The sequence below is a fragment of the Canis lupus genome, chromosome 12 (genome assembly GCF_048164855.1).
Source record: "Canis lupus baileyi chromosome 12, mCanLup2.hap1, whole genome shotgun sequence".
NCBI classification, from domain to species: Eukaryota; Metazoa; Chordata; class Mammalia; order Carnivora; family Canidae; genus Canis; species Canis lupus.
Genome location: NC_132849.1, coordinates 9482419 through 9510118, shown reverse-complemented (window position 1 = coordinate 9510118; position 27700 = coordinate 9482419). Strand labels below are relative to the sequence as shown.

The 27700-nt window shown below is 38.9% G+C and overlaps 1 long non-coding RNA gene across 1 annotated transcript; it reads left to right on the top strand.

Moving 5' to 3' along the window:
- The first annotated feature begins 3 nt into the window (after positions 1-3).
- LOC140601081 (uncharacterized) lies at positions 4-27700 on the top strand. Its single transcript, XR_012004130.1, has 3 exons — positions 4-449; positions 12314-12481; positions 27146-27700. It is a non-coding gene; the product is annotated as an uncharacterized lncRNA (long non-coding RNA).

The following is a 27700-nucleotide window of genomic DNA, read 5'->3' as shown; positions in this document are numbered from 1 at the left end:
CCGCTGGCCAACCGTATCCGTCGCCACAGCAACCGAGCTTCTCAGCGCGCGGCTACTCCCAGGCGGGACTTCCAGACCCCTTGATTAAATTTTACGATTTTCCAGCAGAACAACCGTGCAAGTACGGGAGGTCAGGCCCAGGCTGGCCTGGAGCTCGTCTGCCTACTTCCTTTTACTCGCTTTGCTCCTCTGCTGCTTCTTGGAGCCCATTTGGTCCGACGCATTGTCTGAAAACTCAAAATCCCTGAAATCCCGTCCATGATTTCTACACATTTTTTTCTTTTTTCCCCATCCTGGGCAACTTAGAATGGTGAGCTGACTCCCTCCAGAGACATCCCATGCCACTTTCTCATCCATTCTAATCTTCTTTATGTGAAGCCAACTTTATCTCCCGGACCTCCATCCTTTGCTTTGGTCTTGGGTCCTCTTCCCAGGGACTTCCTAAACAGGTCAGTCTGATCACTTCTCCAAGAGGTCCTTCAGAGAACTGTAGTTGAGATTATGGTCTTTCTAGGTCTCTTCTCTGCCTAATCAGCACCAGTTCCCTCAAACTGTCCTCCACTGGTGAGTAGTCTTTCTTTTTCTCCCCACCCTTCACACACACCACTACCTAAAGGTGGTCAAAGTCCCCTAAATAGTAATCATAGTAATAATAGTAATGGTAATAACAAGAGCTCCTGTTTCATGATCACTGGCTATATCCTGCGCATAGTTATATCAATTAATTCTTACAACCACCTTTTTTCAAGTTCCACAGTGTGTGCTTGACAGTACCAGGGTTAGAATCCAGGATTGCCCAGGTACCCAATCCACTGTGCTTAATTAACCTCCTCAGCAACTGTTTTAGGACTGCCAAAATGAGAGATCCCCCTCTTTGAGGTGCTATACTTAATTTTATTAATTTTTTTACTATAGTAATACTAATTTAAGGACAGACAGGGGTAGAACTCAACCAAGGACGCTTTGCTTTTAGTACCTGTAAAATGCAATGTTTAACTATTCCCTTGAACCCTGCACTTGCTGGGAGGTGAGATGCATCAATGATCCCAATGGGCCAGGGATGGCTAAGGTGACCCATATGACCTGCAGCTTGATTTCATTCAGCACAACCTGCCAGCTGACCTTCTACAGGGGAAGGTGTTTCAATGGTTTTATTGCTTTCTTTGAGGAATAAAATGTATGTGAGGGCCCTAGTGATATCCAGCCACTACTACCTTACTTCACTGGGGGCGAGAGGCAGGTTTAAAGATGCTGCTGCTTCTCAACTCCAATTCATAATTTGAACCAACAAAGGGCAACTTTTTCCGCCCGGCCCAGTTCTTTAATACAGATATTAAAGAGGACACACAATTTCTAGAAACAGTCTTTTCACAGGAAATTTCCAAAAAATATCAACTTTTCCCTTCTTGCTGCAATATGTATATTTATCTTCTGGGAGGGACTACATTCATGCAGCCTACTCAGAAATCATATCTGGAAGCCTTCTCTTGTCTGATGCATAGTGAGCCCAGAGGAAACATGCCAGAAAGAGATTTTCCTGAGGGTCTCCAGAGCAACCACCTAGGCTGACACTGGTACATTATCATAGAAATCTCTCCAAAATTTTGTCAGTCATTTAAATTTTCTTTATAAGATGAAAACTGTCTTTGGATTGCAGCTTGAATATAAAGATGAATGGCTTACAGACAAAAAAATGTAAGTAATCATTGATTACATCATTCTACATTTTGATTATAATTCTTCCCATAGGTTTAAACCATCTGGGAAAAAGGTCTTGCATTTTTATTAGAAAAGCAGTAAAAAGTTTGTTGACCTTCCAGTTAGATTTCATAAAAAAGTTAACTAGATGCTTATGTATGGCATACTATGTTAATAATTTTCTTTCTTCTTGAATGCATATGCATATTTCAATATAAATCAATATGGATAATCAGTTTGGCCAAATCACTAGTGGATGATTAATAAAATAGGTTGCAGATAAGAAAGTGAAATGAAGAGGAAAGATGGAATAAGGAGAAAAAAAGTAAAATTAAGTGTTCTTTAAAATTGCAGAGAAAGTGTCACTAGCTTTGTCTTATAAGTGAGGGCTGTCTAACCCCAATTTTTGCAGCAATAAAGTTTTTGTGACATATATTGTGGCAAAAGCTGATTAGCTGTTCATCAAACATTTCATTCTCTTTCCTCCTACTGTGAGAGTCAGACAACATTTTTCAGCCTTTCTTATCCTTAGATGGGAACATGTTACTGCGTTCTAGCCATGGGACATGAACAGAATGATGTATCAGCACATCCAAGCCTCGCCCTTAAAAATATCCCCCAAGCATTATTCATGCTCTTTCCCCAATTGGCTTGGATATTGGGGTGACACTGAAAGCCTTGCATTTCTGAATGTTTGCTGTGGCACAGAGGTTCTAGAGTCTCCCTTAGCCCTGAACTCCACTCTTTCTCCACCAGATGCATTGCTTGGGACCACTAAGTGAATAAGAAATAGACTTTTATTTTCTTAAGCTGCTGACATGTTGGCATTTGCAATAGCAGCTGGAGTTACCTTAACTACTCTAACATTTTTGATAATTTGCATTTGAGAGTCAGCTTTAGATAAACCTAACAGTAGCCAGCCTTCCCCCACTGGCCTAGGAAAACAAACTTGTGACTTTCAAGTGGGCAGGATGCAGTGCTGGCCACTGTGGGAGGCTAAAAAATCGAATCCTTGCCCTTCCAGAGACTGCAGCTAGAGGTATCCACTCTTTACCTTGCTCTCCACCTGCTCCCACAGTACATTCTTTCACTTCTTTATCAAGTTCATAAATTTCTTACTTTAAAGAAGATGTTTGCATATGAAAGTAATACAATAAATTAGTCTGCTTATGTCACATATGCCTATGGACATTTTTGCTCATTTTTCAGAAAACGAACCATGACTCTTCACTAAGACATCTGTGAACATAAATTATGATCTAGCAAATGATTTGGAGGAATTGAATATTTTAAATGTCAAATATAAAGATTTCAGGATGGAATAATGTACTTCGCTATCACCTTTTTTATAGTTTCCTTTGTTAAAAGTCCTAACAAGATTTTGTAGATTTTTTTATGTAGAAGATTTTTTTAAAAAACAGATTTTGAGAATGTGAAATGAAAGCTTCTTGCCTTTTGCCTACTTTTGGCCTGTTTCACTATGCTACAGAAAGTGGCACTCTAGATAATTTATGATACAAAAGGGGAAGACATTATACAGTAACCAAATTTATAGGAGGTTTCATCATAGAATTGGTCTGTTTAATTTCAGAAAATAGGTGTGAATGACAATGTTCATAGTTTTAAGAAGTGAAAGCCTTTCAGCTAAAAAAGGGACCCTGCCAAGAATTAAAAAAAAAAAAAAAAAAAGCATTGCCATCTGTCACACATTTATGCTTCTTTGGTATAATAAATTGTTTCCCCAACTATATATAAGTTGAAACTTTATAAGCATATACTTTACTACATAAATTTTCCCATATGTCAGTGGCTAAAACAAAACTGGACTATTTGGAGGATTTTCTTTCACATGGTAGGGTTACTCCTGGCTTGTCTGATTTAATTTTTTGCATTTAATACTGTTTCATTCACCAAAGACTGTCTACTTTTAGGGATGCGCTGCTTCTTAAGGATACTATGATTACAGAATGTTACTTTTAAAAGTTCTTTGCTTCAATTCTAATAGTGTTCAGTGAACTCTTATCTAGGCATGAAGTCTAGGCATTATTTCTCATATCTGAAAGGCTCTAGTCAGCATTTCATGCACCCAGTGTTCTTAGTTGTCAGGTAACCACGGGAGCTATGGACCAATTCACTTCTAGGCCAACATTTTAGGTATTCAAGGTACATTTAGCTACAAAAGTCTGCTTGCCTTTGGCTAAGGAGGCCTCACAGTATGCACTGATTTCTCAGATTGGCATTCTACATCTAAGAACACTTCTCACAATAGGTTTGTCTTATTTTACCATCATGATCTTTGCACTTCTGACCTTCAAAATACAATGTTGTAATGTACTGTCCTTGAGTTTTTATTGCTGTGATGCAGGGGGCTTGATCTCTTTCAGTTATAAAGTTTTAAAACATATGGAGAATATTACACCTGCATTCAATGGTCAGCATTAGCTTCCTATTCAGTTGTGAGTGCAATTTAAAGTGTTGACTTTAATCTTTAAAGCCCCTCATTGTTTAGAAGCCAGTTACTCCAGATATCACATCTCTCTCTATGCATCATCGTGGCAATTAAAATCAGCTGTAGTGCTTGCAGGTCAGAATCCCCAGTGAATTGTGGGGAGCTCAGGAGTAGATCATTTTCTAAAGAAGAACTTCCCTAAGAACCCTCTGTTTCTGTGAATGATAAAAGTATAATAAACAAAGTTTACAGTTTTGCCCTTGAATGTCTTGTAAACCTATAGGTCTCGGGAATCGTAATTAAGTGATGCGGCCTTAATTTTTATTTTATTTTATGTTATTTGTGGCCAAGAGTTTAGAATACCAAATCTATTTTTTAATGAATCACAAAAATGACAGTTGTGAATATTAGAAATAGAAAAAGCTAAAATTCATCTGTTTTATATTTGTTAGTGTGGGAGTTTTCACTCCAGTATGCTCTCACTCAAGTTTTTCTTTGAATCTAATTTTAAATGTCTTCAGTGAAGGGATTTGCTGTAAATCCTTTGGGGACTATTTCAAAATCCATAACTCATGGTAAGTCATTTCTCTGAATGCTTAGCTAAATGTTTGATTTCTTAATGTTTTATCAAATGTCTGTCACTTATAAATGTGTGCTATGTTAAATAATAACTTTCTTTTTACTGTGTACAAGGTTCAAACCTATGGTTGATGTGAACCTACATTAAATCATATGCCAGGCCATGAAACAATTTTTTTGGAAAGAAAAGATATTATATGTCCATCTGTGTCCATAGCTGTATCTATATCTATATATTCTGTTGCTTAGGTTTCTCTGGAGAACACTTACTGACTACACTGACCTTTAAGAACGAATTTTTTAATTTTTAAAAAAGATTTCTTTATTTTAGAGAGTTTATGAGTGGGGAGGGGGAGAAGGAAGGGGAAAGGGCAGGGGGAGAGGGAGAAAGAAAATCTCAAGCAAACTGCCCACTGAGTATGGAGCCTGACATGGGACTCTGTCTCATGACCTATGGGATCATGACCTGAGCTGAAATCAAGAGTCGATGGCTTAACTGACTGAGCCACCTAGGCGCCTCAAGAGTGAATTTAAAAAAAAATTAAGTTTCCTACAGTTTAACATGTGGTGAATTCTTTGAAAAATCACATTTATTAAACACACAGCTTTTATTATATGTATCTTATTTAACATCTTTTCCCCCCAGATGTTGATAAGCATTGGCTTCTACTTGGAGTATACAGAGATATTCACAATGCTGGTATCTTCTATGTTTTTAAGAAATTTAAGAGGAGATTTCGTTGAAATGTAGAGTCTTTCTGGTAGCAATGTAATGGGAAGAGAACCTTCTCATTAAAATCTACTTTCTGTTTTGTGAAGATGTCAACCTGAAAAAGGAGGAGGGACTTGCTAATATTAAGGAAAAGTTCCTACCCTCCATTTCTGTCTCTTTCTGAATACACATAACTCAGAAAATACCCAATGAAGGCTCTGCCTTATGGCTGACATAAATGGAAATATGGAAAGAATATGAGGAAAAAGAAAACACTTGGGAGTCCAGCATTAGGAAGAAAAGGAAGATTATAAGAAAAGACTCATTCAAACATAAAATAATTTCAGCCAATGCACAAGTCAATCAGAACAAATACTGCTTCTGAAGGTCATGTTAGAGGCTGCTTTCTCTGCTTCACCCTATTTCTGAATGAATCTATTCAGGTCTTCCACCATTTCCTTTACAGGAGCCAACCGTTTCTAGGTTTGCCTACCAAAATAATGGCTTCATTGACTCTTTCTTAGATTTCAGCTCTCTACTATATTAAACAAAACAAAACCTCATTCTTTGTTATGCTTTGATTGTTGTACTTCACTTTTTCTCTTATGCATAGCAGTGCCTTCTTTATAAAGACGGCTATTTTTTTTCCCCCTTTGGCTGACTATGATCTTTAGGCTTCTAATTTTGTTCACAACCAAGTTATATAATTTGACAATCATCCACATTTAAAAACTTTTATGATTATTTTCATGTAATGGTATGCACTCTACCTAAGCCAGCTGTCTTAATCCTTTAGAGTGTGGCCATTTTCCCTACTATACTTTTGGGTAATAACCATTGCCAATTTATCCCACTAAGTAAATTCCTCATTTTATTGAAATTGTTTTTATAAAGCTTAAGTTACTCACATTTATACCCATAATCTCCCTCCCTCCCCTTTCACTCTAGTAGGAGTTTGAAACCCTATTAATTTGTTACCATAGTTCCCAAAAATGCCTCAATAGTAGCTTTTTAACTTGCGAGATACTCTATCCTCAACACAACAGACCTATTAAAAATCAGAGAATCAAATCATGGTGCTAAGAGGCACTTCTTGAGGTCATCTTATACTAAGAAGGGAAAATTCTTTCTCCTAGGCCCCATTCCCTGCTCCAGCCCTTGCTGGCTATGTGACAGCCTTGGACAAATTACTTAACCCCTCTTTGCTTCAGTTTCTTTATGAAATGGGATAATTATGTTTGCATTATAGGGTTGTCATGAAGATTAAAGTACTTAGTAGGTATAACTGCTTAAACGAGTTGCCATATACTATGTCCTCAATAAATGTTAGCTGATATATTTTGAATAAAGTGTTTTTTTTTAATTTTTATTTATTCATGATAGGCACACAGTGAGAGAGAGAGAGGCAGAGACACAGGCAGAGGGAGAAGCAGGCTCCATGCACCAGGAGCCTGACGTGGGATTCGATCCCGGATCTCCGGGATCGCGCCCTGGGCCAAAGGCAGGCGCCAAACCGCTGCGCCACCCAGGGATCCCTGAATAAAGTTTTTAGTTTAGAGCAGTTTTAGATTTACAGAAAAGTTTCAGAGATAATGCCCAGAATCCTAATTTACTCTACCCAGTTTCCCCTATTTTTAACATCTTAAATTAGCATGTTACAACAAATGAACCAATATTGATAGGCTATTATTGACTAATAGTTTTTACCTAATGTCCCTTTTCTGTTCTAAGATTCCATCCAGGATATTGTATTTCATTTAGATATTTTATCTCCTTAGGTTCCTCTAAACTATGAATTTCTCAAACTTTCCTTTTTTTTTTTTTTTTTTTTTTTAAGACTTGGACAGTTTGAAGTAGTAAGATATTTTCAGAACGTCCCTCAATTTTGGTCTCTCTGATGCTTTTCTCATGCTTAGACTGGGGTTATAGGATTAGGGAGAAAGAATAGACATTAAGTGCCAGTTATGACAATAATATCACATGATACCAAGGGTACATGCTATCAACATGATTTATTGAACATGTTAACCTTGAACACCTGGCTAAGGTAGTGTTTGGTGGGGTTCTCCACTATGAAGTACTGCCCTCAACCACCCATTTTTGATGCTATATTCTTTGAAAGGAAGCTACTATGTGCAGCCCACACTTGAGATATGGAGAGATATGCTCCATCTCCTTGAGGGAAACAGTGTCTACACAAGTATTTGGAATTCTTCTGTATCAGAAGTCTTTTACTCTCTCTCATTAACTTATTCAATCATTTATTTCTATCAGTAAGGATTCACAGATGTTTAATTTATCCTTCAAGTTATAATCCAATACTACTTTATTTATTGGGTGGTGCTTAGCTTAATTGTTCTAGTTTTGACTATAGAGAGTTATTTCAGTTGACTCCTGGGTCCCCTTGACATATTCTTCCCTTGCCCGCCCACTCCCCCCCCCCTCCCCCCGCTTTCTTTACTCTCTGGCACTACCAGATGTTCCAGGGTCATATTGTATATTCTCTGCCCCAGGCCTAGAATCGGCCATTTCTCGAAAGAACACTGTTTCTTTTTATTGGAGAATGAAATTAAAAACCCAGATCTAAGTGCTGGAAATGCTTGTAGCTACCAGAGTGTTGTTTGTTTCTTGGTGCTTTCACTAGGCAGAATTAAGAAATAATCCATGGGGATCCTTGGGTGGCGCAGCGGTTTAGCGCCTGCCTTTGGCCCAGGGCGCGATCCTGGAGACCTGGGATGGAATCCCACGTCGGGCTCCCGGTGCATGGAGCCTGCTTCTCCCTCTGCCTATGTCTCTGCCTCTCTTTCTTTCTGTGTGACTATCGTAAATAAAAATAAAAATTAAAAAAAGAAAAATAATCCATGAATATACACGTATACACACATAATTATATATCCACTTGGGTAAACATAAATTCATACTAACGTTTGTCATTCTAATCTAGTACCACATGGGTACTTCTACACTGCTAATATTTTAATAGCTATGCATTCATTCACTCATTCATTCATGCAATAATGCTTGTTGAGAGTCTATTATATGCCAGGACCTATGCTCAGAACATGGTAAATGCTCTCCCTACTCTCATGTGGCTTAAAATTCAGTTAATAACTTAAATTTTTACTTTAGTGTTTTGGTACTACTGAAGATTGATACTACTCACACTCACAATAGTCTATTTTGACATCTTTTTTTTTCCCATGATACTCTATTTCTCCACTTTAAGAACTGCACTATCTCTATTGACTATCCATTTCCTTCTCTACCCTCATTTATCTTCCTTCAACTCCTTGTCCTCTGGTGGATTTTTTTTTAAATCTCTCATTAAAACACATTCCAGCATAAAAGTGACTGGAACACTTGATAAGCGTATTACAACTTCCTGCTTGTGTGGCATATTCTTAACCTCTTTCACATCTAATTTTGACTACAGAGTTCCTTAAAGAATGATATTTACCAGATGTCTCTAGAGGCAAGGGAGACAAAAGCAAAAATGAACTATTGGGACTTCATCAGGGTAAAAAGTTTTTGCACAGCAAAGGAAACAATTAACAAAACTAAAAAGTATTTTCACAATATTAATTCTGCCAATCCATGAGCATGGAATATTTTTCCATCTCTTTGTGTCTTCCTCAAGTTCTTTCAGAAGTGTTCTGTAGTTTTTAGGGTATAGATCCTTTACCTCTTTGGTTAGGTTGATTCCTAGGTATCTTCTGCTTTTGGGTGCAATTGTAAATGGGATTAACTCCTTAATTTCTCTTTCTTCAGTCTCATTGTTAGTGTATAGAAATGCCACTTATTTCTGGGCATTGATTTTTGTTTTTGTTTTTGTTTTTGGGCATTGATTTTGTATCTTGCCACACTGCCAAATTGCTGTATGAGTTCTAGCAATCTTGGGGTGGAGTCTTTTGGGTTTTCTATGTACAGTATCATGTCATCTGCGAAGAGGGAGAGTTTGTATTCTACAGATTGGGAGAAGATATTTGCAAATGATGTATTAAATAAAAGGCTAGTATCCAAAATATAAAGAACAAATTAAACTCAAAACACAAAAAACAAAAAATCCAGTCAAGAAATGGGCAGAAGACATGAACAGACATTTAGACATATAAATGGCTAACAAACGTATGAAAAAATGTGCAATATCACTCAGCATCAGGGAAATACAAATCAAAATCACAATGAGATCTCACACCTGTCAGAATGGCTAAAATTAACAGCTTAGGAAACAACAAATGTTGGTGAGGATGCAGAGAAAGGGGAAGCCTCTTACACTTCTGGGGGAATGCAAACTGGTGCAGCCACTCTGGAAAACAGTATGGGGTTTCCTCAAGAAGTTAAAAATAGAACTGACCTACCACCCAGCAATTGTGCTACTAGGTATTTGCCCAAAGGTTACAAAAATACTGATTCAAAGGGGCACATGGACCCCAGTGTTTATAGCACAGATGTCTGTAATAGCCAAACTATGGAAAGAGCCTAGATGTCCATCAACTGATGAATGGATAAAGGAGATTGCAGTATATATATACAATGGAATATTACTCAGCCATCAAGAAGAATGAAATTTTGCCATTTGCAATGATGTGGATGGAACTAGAGGGTATTATGCTAAGCGAAATAAGACTCAGAAAAATATATGATTTCATTCATATGTGGAATTTGAGAAACAAAATAGACAAAATAGTGGAAGAGAAGGAAAAATAAAATAAGATGAAAATAGTGAGGGAAGCAAACCATAAAAGACTCTTAACTATAGGAAACAAACTGAGGGTTGCTGGAGGGGAGGTGGGTTGGGAGAGGATGGGGTAACTGGATGATGGGAGTTAAGAAGGGTGCTTGATGTAATGAGCACTGAATGTAACATGCAACTGAAGAATCATTACATTCTACCCCTGAAGCTAATACACTATATATTAACTAAATTGAATTTAAATAAAAAAATTAAAAATAAAATAAATAAATAATAAAAATCCATTTTACTATTTTAAAGAAAGGATGATCAGGTTATTACTAAGGTGTTTTGTCCAGAGTGGCATCTTATGATTGCTATAGACATGTATGAATTTTATGGGATGCATCATAGAGGAGGTCCCATCATGAAAGTAGTGGCCTAATATGGTCTATTCATCTGACTCCTGCTATCAAGAATTGGAGGCCATCAACTCGATCCTTCTCATTGTTTGAGTGGAATTAAACTGATCTCTGTCTACAAAAAAAAATTCACTTGTAATTTTCTTTTTTTTTTTTTTGTAATTTTCTTTTTTATACTGTCCTAGTTTTGTTTTAATACCAAAATTACATTAGTCTATCAAATGGATTGGAAAGTATTTCTTCTTTTTCTGTTTGCTGATAGAGTTTGAATAAGATTAGAATTATCATTCCCTAGATTGTTTGGAAGAGATCACCTACAAAACTATATGGGCCTAATGAGGTTTTCTGTTTTTGTTTGTTTGTTTGTTTGTTTGTAAAAAATATTTGACATCTGATTTGATATTAATCAAATTGATGTTCCTTAATGGTTTTAACATTATTTAGATTTCCTAGTTATTCTTGAGTTCGTTTTAAGTAGTTATACTTTTCTAAAACAATTTGCATTTTTGTTTTAAAGTTAATGGTATGAAGTTGTTACAGCATTCTCCTATTATTTTTATAATTGAAGGTATATAACTATATCCCTTCATTCTGAAGTTTGTGCATGTGTGCCTTTTTTTTCTTTTTTATTGAGTAATCTTTCCAGAAATTTGCTAATTTTATTAGTCTTTTGTAAAAACAATATTGGGCATGCTTGGGTGACTCAGTCAGTTAAGTGTCTGACTCTTGAATTTAGCTCAGGTTATGATCTCAGGGATGTGAGATTGAGCCCCATGAGGGGATCCACGATGAGCATGAAGCCTGCTTGGAATTCTCTCTCCCTCTCCCTCCCTCCGCTTGCTCTTTCTCTCTCTCTAAAACAAACAAACAAACAACAAATAAATAAAAAATAAAAACAAGTTTGGGCTTTTATTTCTCTCTATTATATGTTTGTTTCTTATTTTAGTTTTTTTATTCTTTGGTATTTCCTTCTACTTACTACATTATATTCTGTTATTTTAAAATTTATAAAGTTGGATGCTTAGTACATTAATTTTAGCCTTTTTTCTTTGCTAATATAATCATTTAAGACCTCATATTCTCCTGTAAGTACTAGTTTAGCTTTATAGCACAGGTTTTGGTAAGTACTATTGTGTTATTGGTATTGCTTTATATTTTCTAATTTTCATTGTAATTTCTTTTTTGACCTACAGGTTATTAGACATGTAATACTATGTTACCAAACGTGTGGATTTTTTCTCCAGTTATCCCTTTTATATTCATTTAAACTTTATTGAATTATGATTAATTTCTTCTGAATGATGTTTATTCTTTGAAATTTATTGACACACATTTTATGAACACATCTGTGCCCAATTTTTGTAAATATTTTTAAAGATTTTATTTATTTATTCATGAGAGTCACAGAGAGAGAGGCAGAGATATAGGCAGAGGGAGAAGCAGTCTCCCTGCAGGGAGCCCAATGTGGGACTTGATCCCAGGACCCCGGGATCATGACCTGAGCCAAAGGCAGACACTCAACCACTGAACCACCCAGGTGCCCCAATTTTTGTAAATGTTTATGTGTACTTAAAATGAATGAATATTTATATTATTGATGAAAGTAGTGGCCTATGTAAAGATTTAAGATTGAGTTCATATTATTCTTTTTTTTTTTTTTTTTTTTGGTATTCCTACTGATTTATTGCCTGGTTAATCTATCAATTATTTAGAAGGTGTTAAAATCTCTTCTTTTTTTATATTTTTATTTTTTTTTTTTAATTTTTATTTATTTATGATAGTTACAGAGAGAGAGAGAGGCAGAGACACAGGCAGAGGGAGAAGCAGGCTCCATGCACCGGGAGCCCGACGTGGGATTCGATCCCGGGTCTCCAGGATCGCGCCCTGGGCCAAAGGCAGGCACCAAACCGCTGCGCCACCCAGGGATCCCTTAAAATCTCTTCTTAAAAGTAGATTTTTATACTCAGCCTTGAAGTTTTACCAAAATTTATTCTATATCTGTTGGAGCTATGTCATTTGATTCATACAAGTTCAGAATTATGTCTTAGTAGTAATATGCAACTTTCTATCATAGTGTAGTGATTCTGTTGCTTCTAAAGAATAATTTTTGCCTTAAAGTCTACTATTTTTTATTTACTGATTATTATGACTGTCAATTGATCTGAATTTATTTTTACTATGTTATTTTGTACTTTCTCTTTGTTCTGCTTTTCTAGCTTGATTTTGTCTCCTTTCTTGTCATTTTATTTTTTTTAATTCTCTGAGGCTTTTTTTATTAAGATTTTTAATATTTTATTAATTTATTTGAAAGCAAGAGTGAAAGAGAGAGAGCAAGAGAGAGGGGGTGGTCAGAAGGAGAAGCAGACTCCTCCCTGAGCAAGGATCCTGATACAGGGTTGGATTCTGGGACCTCAGGATCATGACCTGAGCCAGAGGCAGACAACTGTTGAAGGTTTTTGTTTAGTAATTCATTTATACCCTGTACTAGTTACAAGTTTAACACTCCATGTACAGTCTTTTAATTACCTTCGAAATGTTAACACACATAAAATTATCAGTCTCCTCCCAAAAAAGACAAGAACTTTGGATTGCTTTAAATTCCACCAACTCCTTCCACTGTCATTTACACAATACTGTTGGCCAGCAATTCATTCCGTTTTGTCCTCTCCCCAAAAAGACAATGTTTGCTTAGATGCTTAGATTTGCCTACAATTTGGATTATTCTTTACCTGTCATTTCTTCTTTCATCTTGTATAATTATACAATTATTCCCTTCTTTGTGCAGTTCAACCCTTCTAATTTATTTTAATGAAAATCTTTTGGTGATAAAGTACTTTAGATTTCATGTGTATGAAAAAGTGTTCATGCTACTAAATTGTTAAAAGATAATTTTATTTGGCATACAATTCTAAGCTGATAATTGCTTTCTTTCAGAATGTTGGAGAAATTATTTTCCAATTTTCTGGCTTCCATGGTTGCTGAAAATTCAGCAATAAGTTTATTTGTTGTTTCTTTATTTATAGCCATTATGCTGTCTCTGGTTTTATCAGGATCCTCTCATCTTTGGTTTTCTATAGTTCCACTATGATATACCTAATTTTGAATTGCTTTTTATTTATCCAGTTGGATTCCTTCTGCTTCCTGAATCTGCCAGTTAATATCTTTAATAAATTCTGGATATTTTCTCAGCAGTAATGTCTTCACATATATACCGTCTTTCATTTTTTTCTGTTGTTTTCATTTGAAACTGTCTAACTTGCTGTTTAACATTTCCTTCTTTTTTTTCTGTTTAATTTCATTCCTAGTACATCTATATGATTTTTTTTTTCATGTCTGCTTGGTCATTTGAATGTGAGGTGGTAAAATCCCTAAAAAATTATGATCATAGGAATATTCTCAGCAAGACTCAAAGGTAATGTCTCTTATTCAATCCTCCTATAAGACTTTGAAAACTAGTGTAAGCCAAAAATGCAACAGAAAGATCTTCTGAGAGTGAGACTGAGTAAGTCTTCCAAGCATGGAATAAGTGTCGTTGCAATCAAAGACATTATCTACTACATGAGAAGGATACTGAGCACATATGTAGTGCATAGGAAATCCTGTAGTCAAAGGTCACACGTTAATAGGCAACAAACTGTACAGAATCACCTACTGGGGGAACAGCATAGATATAAAATGCAGATTTGAATGAAACCACACCCTGGATTTACTCCTTTTTCCTGGTGTATGGAGCCCTATGTTGCCCTTGGGAAATGAACAATGCACTAAGAAATATTAAGGAGGAGTTTGGCGGATGGAAACAGATGGAGTGGGCTGCTGGCAGTATAACAACTCTGTGAATTGCATTTCTTGAGCATTTTGAAGTGGGAGAGAGCAGAATAGGAAAGAACATGAGGAACAAGAGGAGGAAGGTACAGGGGTTTAGGTTTGCACAAAAGAAAGGCTAGCTGTGGCAACCAGATGGAGAAATGTCTGGGGAAATTGTTTGAATATTCTCTGGTTCAATAAGGAAAATCGATTTTGGCTGATCCAGAACCCCTTTATAATTGCAACCCCCGCCCCCGCTCACCACACACACACACACACACACACACACATATTTATATCCAGTGACAGTATGGAATCATGGAAGACTTTTATGTTCAACTTCCTGTTAAGCTTCCTTAAACAAAAAAATATTTGATTTGTCTTACTAAGTTGCATTTCCAAGTCGGACATGCTGGTATAAAAGAGTCTGTTTTAAAATTAATCTTTGGAATCAAGAGTTCATCATCCCTTTCCCAAGTATTGCATTTTGTCACCATAATCCTAATTAAAATAATTCTGATCATGGTTGTTAGTTACAATGAGAATGACTTTTTTTGTAAGTTTGTGGAGAGATACCATAACCAAAAATTAGACAAAATTACTGATTTTTGGTTCTGTAATTATTCTCACAAATACCGTGAAAAATATCATGTACTCCATGGCATTAGCAGCAGAGTTTAAAAAGCCTCCATAAAACCAACATTATCGTAGTGTTTGTCACATATAAAATCAGTAAATGATAGCCATTATGGATTTAATTTTTATTATGATTATTATTGGCCTTATAAATAGGTTTCACCAGTACCTTGTAACCTGTTTGTGCTGACAGTCTCTGATAAACAAACACCACCTCACATATATAAAATACCCAGTTTTTTTCTCTTTTATTTTATTCTGACCACTAAGGCCTCTGGTTTGTCTGCCATATTAGAAACCTCCTCTCCTGAGCTCTCTTTCCAAGTGGAGTCTTTATCTTATTTTTCTGCTGCTGATGTTGTCTCAATGTTAGGAAATTGAATTCTCTCCATTCATTAGCCCAGGAAAAGGGAAAGGATGGATATTTTTCAAGTCTCCCAAAGTTGAAAATCTGAATGAATTTCCCTTAGAAACAAAGTCTAAGTGAAGGTAACCAAAATGAGTGACAGTCAGGCCTATAAAATGTTCGCCATGCCATGACAATAAAGAAGCTAATCAATGAGAGGACTGGATGGAGCTGTGCTCTGATTCAGTGTTAGGGGCTGCTACCAAACCATGGAAATTTCAGAGAAGAGCTAGAAAGGACTTGGATGAAGAAAGAGAACATTATAGATAAGAGAATTAGTACAAAGGCTCAACCACAACAAAAGTATGTGTGTGTGCATGTACGTGTGCACGCACGTGATATGTTGGTCAGTTGGGGTGGGTTGAGAAGAGTACAATGATGGGACCAGGATAATTGTAATTAAGAGTATTAAAATAAAGACAGGTAGGATAAAAAGTTATAGCCAGTATAAAATTAGATTGTAGAGGCTCCCTTCAGAAAATATCAGAGATTAGAGTACCTGGGTGGCTCAGTTGGCAAAGCGACTGACTCATGATTTCAGCTCAGGTCATGAACTCATGGGTTGAGAGATCAGCCTTGTGTCTGGCTTCCTGCTCAGTGGGGAGTCTTCTTGGGATTCTCACCCTCTACCCACACCTCCACTTGTGTGCGCACACTCTTTCCCTAAAATAAATAAGTCTTTTTTTTATTAAAAAAAAATTCAGAGATGCACAGAGTTTGACTGCTGTGTCTTGAATTATGTTAGGTTTTCTTTCCAGTAGGTCAGCCTAATCTCCATTCATACACCAAGCCTTAACCCCGATCAAGGGAAGACAGTCATGCTTCTGGAACTAGCATGATTTTGCATTCTGATTTTAATCATCAAGCTCTTGTCTTGTTTCTGGGTCTGAGGTCTGCCTCTGTGCTATTCTCTTCATGTTTGGGTTTCTATCTTATTTCCCCATTCTTGGGGTCTTACCTTGTCCAGATTCTACAAAACAATGCCTTCCTCTTGTGCTGGGGTCCTTCCTGCCTTTTTAGCTTTTTCTGTCCCTTACCCTTTTATCTATGCACCCTTATCCCCTTTTATCTCTGTATATATTGGCTTCTTTTCATGAAAGCTAGTTCCTGTCACTCACACTAGAACTCTTTCAGATTCAAACAGATTCTTTTTGAAAATACCACTTTTAACTTGCCCTACAGACTATCCTAATAATGGATGGGTCTGTAACATTTTTGTTGCCTCTTTGCTTCTTCTCTGTCTGCTGGTTAAGAGATTATAGCAATGTGGAGATAAATTTTCCTTTTGTCATCCCCTAGTCAAAAACCTTCCATAACTCACTATCACTTATGGTATAGAATCCAAGTTCCCAGGACCGGGAGTTATTTACTTTTGAAGAGAAGATAGCATGCATTATTCGAGCTTGGCACCTAGAAGGCTTTTTTTTTAGTCTTTGTTAAAAGGATGGATTTTGTTTGCTTTCTAAGTCTTCCTCTATAATCTGGTCCATTCTACCTGCCCTCTTCTTTTTAACACATACATTATTTTCCATTTAAATTTGTCTTTGAATAGCTCTTCCCACCTTCCTTCTCCTCCCCCCCACAACATCACGGCTACCATTATTTCCGTGTCTTTGCTCATAACGATTAGCCACTAAATTATCCCTTCTCCTCTGTAAATTTTTCTCAGATCAAGCCTTGCCTCCTTTAGGAAAGCTTCATTCACTATTCTTGCCAACACTAACAACTTCATTTTTTTCATAATTGTTTTATATGTCTTAATAGGGTACATGCTTAGGGAAAGGTTCCTCAGATGTAGTTTATCTCTCTTTTTATTTCCACCACATCCAGGTTAGTTTTGGGCACCTAGTAGAATTCTCGGCTTGCAGTCTGGTTATTGTTTGCTGAAGGCCTTGGTCCCAAGCACAGAAAAGGCAGTTTCCTCCCCACTAAACTTTCATGTATTCTCTCTAAGGGCTCTGGTATTTCATATCTGCCTTACTGGCTGGTTCTTGCACTTAGTAGGTGCCAGAGGCAAGAGGCCCATGTTCAAATTCTGCCTACAGCTATGTGTATTAGTTAGGGTTCTCCAGAGAAACAGAACCAATAGGATACAATCTGCCTTACTCAATGTACCAATTCAAATGCTAACCTTTTTTTGCAAACACTCTCACAGACACTTCCAGAAATAATGTTTAACCAAATATCTGGGCACCCCATGACCTAATCATGTTGACATAAAATTAATCATCACACTACAATATTGGGTAAGCTGTTTAAGTTTGTTAGCTTCACGTAACTCACAAATAATAATTAAGTACTAATAATAATTGCCCCATAGGGTTCAAAGGAAGATAAGGTGTGATCATGTATACAAACAGAGTTTTATAAACTATAAGGTGCTTGGTAAATATCAGAAAGTTTTAGGGGCTCAATAAAACTTACTTGAATGAATGTGTCAGAGAATTACTCATCATTTCATGTGTGGTGTCCAGACCGGGAGGCTCTGAAATTTACAACAACAGAAAACTCACAAGACACTGGCCATCCCATCTATATTTATGGCGCTCTTTTAAAGGTCTTTCTAGATGTGTTATTTTCTAAATTTTCTTCTTCATTTTAATTAGCTTATGAAGGGTTTTTCAGCTACTCTCACTATCTTAAAAAACACTTAACACATACTTCACTGTTTACCCTTTTTTTTTTCTCATTTGAGGCATTTTACATGGTCTCCTCATCCTAAGTGGGGTTCACCACTTTCTAAGGAGAGGCTTTGCTTATCCCTCTCCAGAATCCTCCATAGAGATGCTACGTCGGTTACTGGGGCAGGTTAGCTGTTAGGGATCTGCCTCACACATCTCCTCCAGGAACTTTCTGCATCTCCTCTTCCCTGCTGTCATTCCTGTGGTAGGAATACCAAATGGGAAGGGCCCCCATGTTGATGAGACCAACTGCTGAACTGCAAATGATAACTCATTCTGATGTGGCGTTGACAGAGGAGAAAGGCTGAGGGAGGCATGTGCCCAAGAGGCAGGTAATGGCACTGGGCCAAGGAGAAGTATCTGGACAATCTTTGACAACAGCACATGCCTGGCTTAGGATATTTTTTTCTCCATTTGTTTATGACCAGCTCCAAGAATAGGGAAGAACTTGGCAGGCAAGCTCAGAGGGCAGGCTGTTCTACTCAGCATTTCTAACGATCAACTACTTGAGATATGTTCCCTTTACATGGAACCACACTGGAGGGTATGGATGGCGGGTATGTTTAAATGTCTTATCTTTCGGCCCAGTGATTTCAATTCTAAGTTGTAGACAAAAGAGTAGTTATGACATTGTTCATCACAGTGTTTTCATAGTAGACTGGAAGATAATCTACATTTCTAGCAACAGGAAATCAATTTCAACAATTTCATTGATTACATAAATATGATGAAATATTATGTGCTGATCAAAATGTTGTTTCAAAAAAAAAAAAACAAAATGATGTTTCAGAAGAGTATTAGATGACATGAAAACTCCTAAAGGTACTTTAACTATAAAAAAGCAAGTTACTAACATGGTTGGTTTTGTACAGTCTGATCTCAAGTTTACATGTGTGTGAGAACCAGTATGTCTTAGAGGCTAAAAACACATTCTCTGAAGTTAGGCTGCTTTGGTTCAAATGTCAGCTCTACCACTTAATATGTGTGTGGCCCTGGGCAAGTTTCCACGTCCCTCAGTACCTCAGGTTACTCACATGTTAAATGGAGATAGTAATTGTGTCAATAACATGAGACTATTCTGAGGGTTACAGTCAATTCGCAAAGTGCATACAACATCAACTCACAGCATTTATGGAGTAGAGATTAGCTAATTTTTTAAAGATTTTATTTATTTGTTTGTTCATGAGAGAGGCAGAGAGATAGACACAGGGAGAGGCAGGTTCCTCCCAGGGACCCTGATGTGGGACTTGATACCCCGACCCCCAGATCATGCCTTAAGCCGAAGGCAGACGCTCAATTGTTGAGCCACCCAGGCATGATTTTATTTATTTATTCATGAGAGAGACAGAGAGAGAGAGAGGCAGAGGCACAGGTGGAGGGAGAAGCGGGTTCCAATGCAGGGAGCCTGACGTGGGACTCGATCTCGGGGCCTCCAGGATCACACCCTGGGCTGAAGGTGGTGCTAAACCCCTGAGCCACCCAGGCTGCCTGGCTTCCTGATATTTAAGCTATTCTTAAACATTATTATATATGCATAGATAAAAGGGAAGGATACATAGCAAAACAAAAGTGATTGTGCATGGTATGATTATGCGTTACTTTTATTTTCTTCATTTTGTATATTTATACCTATAAAATCCCTACAATAAATATATACTATGTAACACTTTTGTAATTTAATTTAATTTTGTAATTTAATTGTGTGAAAATATGTAGTGAAAATGATTTAAATGGGCAGATTATTAAAAAAAGGACACTAGTTTTGCTTTTTTACAAGGAGGATTGTACAGACTTTGTACAAATATACCCTGCAAGTAAATTAATCTGAAGTGCAAAAAGTTCTAATTCAAAATCCTGTTTAACCCTAAACATTTATTCGGAGAGGGCATTGTAAGCTATTGTCCTTTGGTAATACCAGACTCCAATTTTTTTTTTTTTTGTTAGATGAACTCCATGACTTGTAAAGATTCAAACAGACAAGTATACAGAGAGAATGTCTTATGGAGAACTCTGATGCAGAGACAGATGGACTGCCTTGAGACCCAGAGCAGAGAATTAGGATCTTGTGCCTGAGCAAAAAAGAGAAGGGATAATGAGCATCTCTGTTAGAATAGGGAGCATCTTGGGTTGAGTATAGGATGGTAGAAGTCTTGTCTATTTTGAATCAGAAAGATCTGAACTAAGTCCTTAACATCTCCCCTTGTTACCCTCTCTCCCCTCCTCCCGTCTCCTTACCTCTTCTCCTTTCCTTTCCAGTTTTCATTCCTACAACAACTTTTTTTAAAACTCTATTTTGTTTTAGGTATTTTGCAAGCTTTGGGAATAAAAGTTGTATAGAAGGAGTTCTGTATCTTCAAGGAGGGTAGGGTCTGGTGGAGGCGATAGATAATGTGATAGTGACACCATGGTGTGGTCCGTACTTCAGTTTAGACAGTCGTAAGATGTTGCAAGAGCAAGAGGACTATGAATCGCAACGTTTGGTGACAAAGTGGTTGGCAGTGGGCATGTGGAAGTGGAGTGCTTCCCAGAAAAGGGGCCACCAGCAGGAAGTTAAAGGTAGATGAAAACCAAAGAGGGGACAGTACCTATGATGCACACAGGGTAGAGACCGTAGTTTGAGGAGCCAAAAAGAGCTCCAAATGATAGGAAAGATGGCTTTCAGTGGGGAAGCAGAAAGAAAGGTGGGCCAAAACCAGATTGTGATGGGCCTGGTGTGTTAAGATGAGGATTTGCTTTTATTCTGCTTTTATTCTGACAGCACAGAAAGCTCAGAGGAGCTTTTTATCCTCGCAAGTTATGTAAAGTAACTGACAGATTTGGGGCAGAAAGCAGCAGATCACTTCTGAATTTGGCTAAGTGATCTTGGGCAACATAATCCTTTACGAGCTCCATTTCCATAACATCTGTAAGCTGACTAAACTGGCACCCACCTTGCTGGGAGACAACGTCTGTAGGACACTTAGTACAGTACCTGGGTTTATAGTTATGATGTGGTGGATATCTCCAAAAACAGAGAACTATGGCTTGGTAATTGGGGAGAATGCTGAACCTGAAATAAGGTCTTGTCTTTAAAGTCTTGATTCTTTCACTTTCTGGCTCTGTGACCTTGAGCACGTCCTTGACTCCTCGGAGCAAACAACGTCAACTTTGCAAGATTAAGTCAGGATAGCGCTTGCCAAACACAGAGTCTCTCTCTATTCTTCTGCTCTTGAGGCTGCAGGCTTTTGGCAGTTAACCCTCTGCTCTGTGAAGAAGACCACCCTGGGGGGGGGGGGGATGCCAAGGAGAAGGCGAGGTGCCAGCTGCCTGCAAGGGAGCCAGAGCGAGTGTGTGCACCGCGCCCTTCTGCAGCACGACCTCGCCGAAACGCCTGCTGAGCCCTGACCGAAGGCTGACGCAGGTGTAGAGCAAATTCCAGGCCTAAATCAAGGAAAAGTATTTCCACATGTTCCCACACGGAGACCCGCGCAGCCAAAGGCGCTGGGAGCGAGGGAGGCGGAAGTGAGGAAGCGGCGGAGAAAGGGGGAAAAACACCAGAGCTGCCAATGTAAAGAATTCATTAGAGGGGAGGCATGTTGTGACCTCCGAGAGGAAGATGGGTGAAAGCTCTGGTGTGATTTAACATTCTGTGGACATATTCCCAACCGCAGCTCTCTGTGCAGGCTGAGGTCTTTCACCTTTGCTTGGGGACGTCCTAGGGCCCCTGACTCCGCGTAGCATCCTGCGCTGACTTCTTGGTGCGAGCGTGTTGCAGCAGGTGGGCAGGCCCGGGGCCCCCAGCAGCCTGGCCCGGGGCACGGTGCGGAGCTGCCAGCGAGGAGGGGAAGCACCCAGCACAGAGCCCCCGAGCCCCAGGCCCCCCCACTTCCTGGGACACAGTGAGAGCCACGCTATTCCCTCCAGGGCTCTCCTGCACTCTCATTAGTCCAGTGGCTTTTAAACTTAAAAAATAGCATCGGAAACATCCTCTAAGAAACTCTTATGAAGCAATGACAGCCCTTTGAAAAATAAAAACAAATATCTGCTCTAAAAAAAGAAAAAGAAAAAGAAATCAGGGACGCCTGGATGGCTCAGCCGTTGAGCTTCTGCCTTTGGCTCAGGGCCTGATCCCTGAGTTTCAGGATCGAGTCCCACATTGGGCTTCCTACATGGAGCCTGCTTCTCCCTCTGCCTGTGTCTCTACCTCTGTCTCTGTGTCTCTCATGAATAAATAAATACAATCTTAAAAAAATAAATAAATAAAAATCTGCGCTGCATGGCAGTTAGGATGGGGCCCTGGGGCCTGACCCACTAGCCTCTCTTTGCTCTTGCCAAGCCATACCTGAAGGGCTTCACAGAGAGAGTGTGAAAGCAATAGGTCTAGCTCAACTCCTCCAATTTGGGGATGAGGAAACAGAGACACTAGAGATTAAGAGACTGTCCAAGTGCCAGTAACTAGTTAGGGTTTGAGTTAGGACTGCAACCACGTTGTTCTGGTACCTATCTCAAGTGCATTTTCCTGGCCCCTAGGCTCATAGCTGTTTGCTTTCAGAAGAGAGGTGGTTATACTGATGTCATGTCTAATGGGCTACGGGTTACAAGAAGCAGAGGGAGAATTTGATGAATCCAATGCCCTCTCTTCTCTAGGAGCCCTAGCTGAAGCCTCCACACCTGGTCGTCACTGGGTACAAAATACACCCCTGTTGAATTGAAGTGAAATGCTGTGGTTTAAGGACTGAGTCTCTGGGAGCCCTATCCCTCCCAGTCTTAGACATTCCCTGTGTCAAGGAGACTGGGACTCTGAGGAGCGGCCTCCTACTAGAAATGCTCAATGCTCCTAGAAATGGGCTCTGGGCTCTAGATGCAGGCAGAAAAATATCAAATTGCTACTTTGTTGTTTAGACATGCAAATTCATAATAATGTGCTACATCTCTCAAGTGTGGAAGAGGACCAGAGCAAAGCCTGCCTGGACTCTTGCTGAGCTGTAAGTCTCTTTTCCAGCCAAAGAACAACTGGTTTGGTACATTAATATTTATTAGCAGTTAAAAAAAAAAAAAGAAAATCATCATTTGAGGATTCTTGCTAACCTTCTGATCTTTCCAAGGCATTCAGTCAGGTCCTTCATTTCCTCTTAAGCTGAGGATCCACTGAATGTGAAGTGTCCTGAGTCATCCAGAAACAAGGTTGCCTGCTGAAATCATCACAGCTATGATGAGACAGTGGTGCTCACCAAACATTCCATCTGCTCCCTCACACTTGCCAAATCCCTTGCATTTAGGTGGGGCCATGAGACTAGTTCTGACTAATGAAATGTGAGCTGAGATGGTGAAAAGCCCATGTGCAAATCTCCAGGCTCTCCTTCACTGCCACCAGCACTTTCCAGATGGTGAAGCCCCCATCGGTCTAAGATCTGAGTAATTTTGATAAGCAAAGTACTATCTCACAATGGACCTGTGCTGGGCATATAGCATGAATGAAGCATAAACTTTTGCTGTTTTAAGCCACTGAGATTTCACGGCTAATTTGTTATGTGGCATAAACTACCTAATCATGACTAATACTGAGGAATTTGGGTTCGAAGCAAGGAAGCCTGAAGACTTGCTCTGGCAGGAGCTACGCTGATCCATCCCCAGGCTTTCAAGCAGCGGTTTGCTGGAGTGGGCTCATAGCTGCTTTGAAGAGCTGATTGTGTGTACTTTCTGCCCACTTTGCATTCAGTGACATTGCCTTGGTAACTTGTGATTGGTTCTGGTGGGAATATTCACACTGCAGAAATTGGCAAAGGTTACAAATCATGTCATTTCCACCCCCCATCTTGGCAAACTGGCTGCTAAACATTTACCACTGTGCCACTGTTTTCGAGTCTTTGCAGAGAGATTCAAGGTTGGGAGTAGGAAGTGGGAAAGGAGGGCCTTTAGTAAATAAGAACCCCTAACAGCCCTGAATTCTTTCATATTTTCTGTGAGGAGAAAATTTGGTAGAAAGACACTCTGCTAGATAGATCATTCTTTTCTCCCTGCCCCCATTATTTTATTTTTTAAAGAATATGTTTCATGTATTTCGTTCCCCTTTCTCACCACTATCCTTCATGAATATGAAGCAAACAGATTCAAAGTTGATTTGCTGGGAGTTTGATATTAAATTTAAAAACCTAGTGACCTACCATTATATTAAATGATATTTAGTATAATTGCCTGAAGGCACCAAATATGAAGGATTTAATTCTTTAATATATTACCTGTATTTCCATATACAAAAATAAGCACCATATCTAAGAAACTCCTCTCCTTGACCACATGCTCATGACAATCCCCACTTCTTAAAATAGTCACAAGCTCTAAGAACTTCACAGAGGAGAACTTTCCAAGAGACTAGAAATGTCATCCATCCCCTCCTCCACAAGTTGAAGGAAAAGTCTTGCTTAACTACATAGTATCACAAATTAGTAAACACTTTTCTTTCTAGTTGCATTTCTATGTGTCCTTTCTGGCATTTTCTCAGTTGTTTCAACTGTGAAATGTGGGTGGTATGGGATGGGAGAGGCCCTTATATACTGACTTAAGAAAAATATCTCATAAAAACTTGATTTATTTTATAGGGAGTTATAAAGTCATTTTGGTTGACATACTACATTATTTGGCTTGAATATTAAATATCATTGGTGAATTGCTTATGTTTCCTTGCACTGGCAATTGATATCTGCTAAAAGTAAGATTCTAGGATGCTTTTCCAGCTTATGTCATTCTGAGAAATGGTCTTGCCCTGACTTTCTTGACCTCACTTTCTTCATTTGTAAAATGAGGGTTTTGGCCTGATGACTTATAGAGTCCCTTCCAAGTCAAATTTTCTTTAATTCTACAGATATGTCACCAAATATCCATTTATGCAATACACATTAATAACTGCCTACTACATGTCAAACGCTATATCAAGGATAGTAAATATAAGGTCCCTGCCCTCAAAGAATTTACTGTTTAGTAGGAAAGATAAACAAATAAAAGTCCACTACAATATACCAGAATAAATGCTACAGTAGAGGGGGAATAGTGGGTGCAAATGGAGGACATGGAATAGGCACCTAATTCATTTTTGAGGAAGAAAGACAACAGAGATCAAGAAGAAAGAGTTATTAAGTATATGTGAGGCTGAAATGAGGATGGCACAAGAGAGGCAAAGTTAAAGCAGGGGTGTGCTGGCTTGTGTGCAGGCACTCACCCTAGTCCCGGACTCTGAGTGTGTAATCTGAGTGTATCCTTGAAGTTAGCCATAAGAAAGACAATAAAAACTGTTTTAGGAAAGATATCAGCAGGTGCAAAGGCTTAAGGGTAAGAGACAGCACTTTAGGAACCTGCAAGTGCCTTAGTATGTCTAGATTTGGTGGCAGAGTTAGGTCACATATGTGAAAATCGAAAAGTTAATAGGGCCAGCTCATGAATGTCTTGTAACATATACTAAGGTATTTAAACTTCCTCCTTAGGCTGACAGGTGTCCATTAGGGATGATTTTTTTCTTGAAAAGGTAGTGGTATGTATGACTAGACATGCTTTTTAGAATATTCCCCCAGGCAGCCATGTGGCAATGAGGATAGAGAGTTAGATAAAGAAAGAGGCTGGTGGCCAACAGATCAGTTGGGTGGTGGTAGAAGTGGGGATGGAGAGAAGTGAACCAAACAGACTCTAGAAGTGTTGAAGAGTCAGAACAACCTAGAACTGATGACTCCTTGAATAAATTGGGTGTTAAGAGAGAGAGAAATCAGATGCTCAGGGATTCTGGTTTGAGAAGGTGAGTGGACAATGGTGTTGGTTACTGAAATAGGGAACACTCTAGATTGAATGGGGTCAAGAAAGGAGGTGATGAGCTCTGAGGGGAGAGGTCTACTAGGTGGCTGCTGTATCAGTTAGTGCTCTGCAGAGAAAACATGGGTGTGGCTATGGATGGGTTGGTCAGGCATCTTCCAGGAAATGATAAGGAGGGCAATGAGAATGGATGAAATTGACAGGCAGGAAAGGTACAGTGAGAAAAGAAGGCCAAGGAGACACTGAGAGCCCCCCTCCACTCTTCAGTAAAACCATTATAAGAAAAAAAACACATCTCTGGAGTCATCACTGGGATGTGATGGAGGCTGGGATAGTGAGCAGTTGTGTCACTGTGCCTTTGCTGCAATGGATTTCCAAAGTCACTGAAGAACTTGTGTTAGTCTGTGGTTACAGAGTCTTTTTGGTGCAGCTGGTGACTCTGGACTCACTGCAAAGAAGGAGCAAAGGGGCCCTCTCTGCCTTGTGGTTTTGGAGAGCGTATCAGTGCTCATTCCTGAGGAGAGGGGAAAATTGGGCAGATTTAAATTTCTCTTTCCCTCTAAGTTACAAAAGTAAAAAAAATAGTGACTTTTTTGGATGCCCCCATCTAAATGTTCACACTTGAGAGAAAATTGCTTTCTCCAGGAAGTGAGTAATAAATCTCTCTCACCAATGGAAGTCGCTACATCCTGAAGTCACAATCATCAGCTGAAAAGGATAAAAAAATAAAAGAAAGAAAAAAATAAAACATTCCTTCCCTCCACGAAACCCTCTTTCTCCTAACATGTGTCCCTATTGGATTATAGAGAGCACCATTATGTAGACAACTCAGACCTCTTCAGGCCTTGTCCAGAAACATAATTGGCTGTGACCAAATGACCATGGCAAACTGCCCAGAGTGTGAAAATGTTTAGTGAGGGTCATTGCTGGAGGGGCTCTGCTGTGTGAGGCAGGTTAAATGAGCAAACCAGGCCAAGCACACACAGATGTGGCCAAGGTTTAGTGTGAAGAGAAGGAGAGGGGTTGGAGGGTTGGGTAGTGAATGGATATTTGGACATGTGCCCTTTAAATCTTTTATGTCTTCATTTTGCAGGCTATGTGTGTGTGTGTATGAGACGGAGAGGGAGAGGGAGAGGGAGAGGGGGAGAGAGAGAGAGAGAGAGAGAGAGAGAGAGAGAGAGAGAGGGAAGGCCGAGGGTGTTGCTTTTTATCCTCTACTTGTGTTTTGCCCTTATATTCAGGCTTTCTAACTTTTCCTCTGCTTCTGGTCTTGCTTCCCTCATATCTACCTTCCAAACTGTCACTAGAATGAAATGCACCCCAGAACCTGCTTCAGACTTTTCAAGGACGTCCCTGCTCCTATGGCTGTAGGCCTACACACCCTGAATGCAGAGAAAGGAAATACCTGACTTCCAAGAGACCTGGAACAATTCTCCCAGAAAGAGGAAGCTTCTTGAAATCTCACCTTTAATTTAAAAATTCAAGCAACTTCAATGAAACACCGGGACACCTGCACCCTGATATTTATAGCAGCAATGTCCACAATAGCCAAACTGTGGAAGGAGCCCCAGTGTCCATCGAAAGATGAATGGATAAAGAAGCTGTGGTCTATGTATACAATGGAATATTACTCAGCCATTAGAAACGACAAATACCCGCCATTTGCTTCGATGTGGATGGAACTGGAGGGTATTATGCTGAGTGAAATAAGTCAATCGGAGAATGACAAACATTATATGGTCTCGTTCATTTGGGGAATATAAAAAATAGTGAAAGGGAATAAAGGGGAAAGGAGAAAAAATGAGTGGGAAATATCAGAAAGGGAGACAGAACATGAAAGACTCCTAACTCTGGTAAACAAA